This window comes from Chiloscyllium plagiosum, unplaced genomic scaffold (genome assembly GCF_004010195.1).
Source record: "Chiloscyllium plagiosum isolate BGI_BamShark_2017 unplaced genomic scaffold, ASM401019v2 scaf_62099, whole genome shotgun sequence".
Taxonomy (NCBI): domain Eukaryota; kingdom Metazoa; phylum Chordata; class Chondrichthyes; order Orectolobiformes; family Hemiscylliidae; genus Chiloscyllium; species Chiloscyllium plagiosum.
Genome location: NW_025194785.1, coordinates 3,201 through 4,215, shown reverse-complemented (window position 1 = coordinate 4,215; position 1,015 = coordinate 3,201). Strand labels below are relative to the sequence as shown.

Sequence of the window (1,015 nt, the reverse complement as noted above, 5' to 3'; positions counted from 1 at the left end):
AATCTCCTTCCTGTAACAGGGCGACCAGAAATGGACACAGTTCTCCAGACGAGGCCTCACCAATGTCCTGTACAACCCCAATGTGAATTCCCCAACTCCTGTACTCCAAGGTCTGAGCGATGAAGGCGAAACATCTTCTTAACCACCCTGTGACGCAAACTCCAAAAGAATTATGTCCCTGAGCCCCTCGGTCTCTCTGCTCTACAACACTACCCAGGGCCCGACCATTAACTGTATACATCCTGCTCTGGTTCATTCTCCCAAAATGCAACACCCTCGCATTTATCCAAATTAAACTCCATCTGCCACTCCCCAGCCCATTGATCTAATCGATCAAGATCTCTTAGATAACCATCTTCACCACACTACCAACCTTAGTGTCATCTCCTAACCATGCCTCCTAAATTCTCATCCAAATCATTGATATAAATGACAAAGAGCAGGGGACCCAGCACCGATCCCTGTGGGACACCGCTGATCACAGGCCTCCAGTCCGAACAACAACCCTCCACCACCACCCTCTGTCTCCTACCCTCAAGACAATTTTGTATCCAGTTGGCCAGCTCTTTGAGTGGGAGAGAATGTTAACCACTTGATGTTTCTCATTGACTCTGTCTCTGTGTCTGTCTGTCTCTGTCTCCCTTTGTACAGGTGACCCAGAGGGTCACACAGTGACAGGAGACCGTCAGCACACATCAGTCCCGGAAAACACAGGCAGCCTGGGGCCCAGCATCCAGCAGCCCCTGGGCACAGAGCAAGGCCAGCAGGTACTCACCAGATAGAGGGAGCTTTACTCAGTATCTAACTCCCTGTGTCGGGGATGGTGGGACAGTGTAGAGGGAGCTTTACTCAGTATCTAACCCCCTGTGTCTGGGATGGTGGGACAGTGTAGAGGAAGCTTCACTCTGTATCTAACCCCCTGTGTCTTGGATGGGGGAGGCGGAGAGACAGTGTAGAGGAAGCTTTACTCTGTATCTGACCCTGTGCTGTCCCTAGGATGGTGGGGGGGGGGGTG

At 51.6% G+C, this 1,015-nt stretch overlaps 1 long non-coding RNA gene across 1 annotated transcript in view; it reads left to right on the top strand.

The window, feature by feature from the left end:
• The first annotated feature begins 641 nt into the window (after nucleotides 1–641).
• Nucleotides 642–1,015, top strand: part of LOC122545807 — a 1,851-nt gene continuing 1,477 nt past the window's right edge. The window contains exon 1 of the long non-coding RNA XR_006310600.1: nucleotides 642–767. This is a non-coding gene — a long non-coding RNA (uncharacterized LOC122545807). The remainder of the gene's footprint in view (nucleotides 768–1,015) is intronic.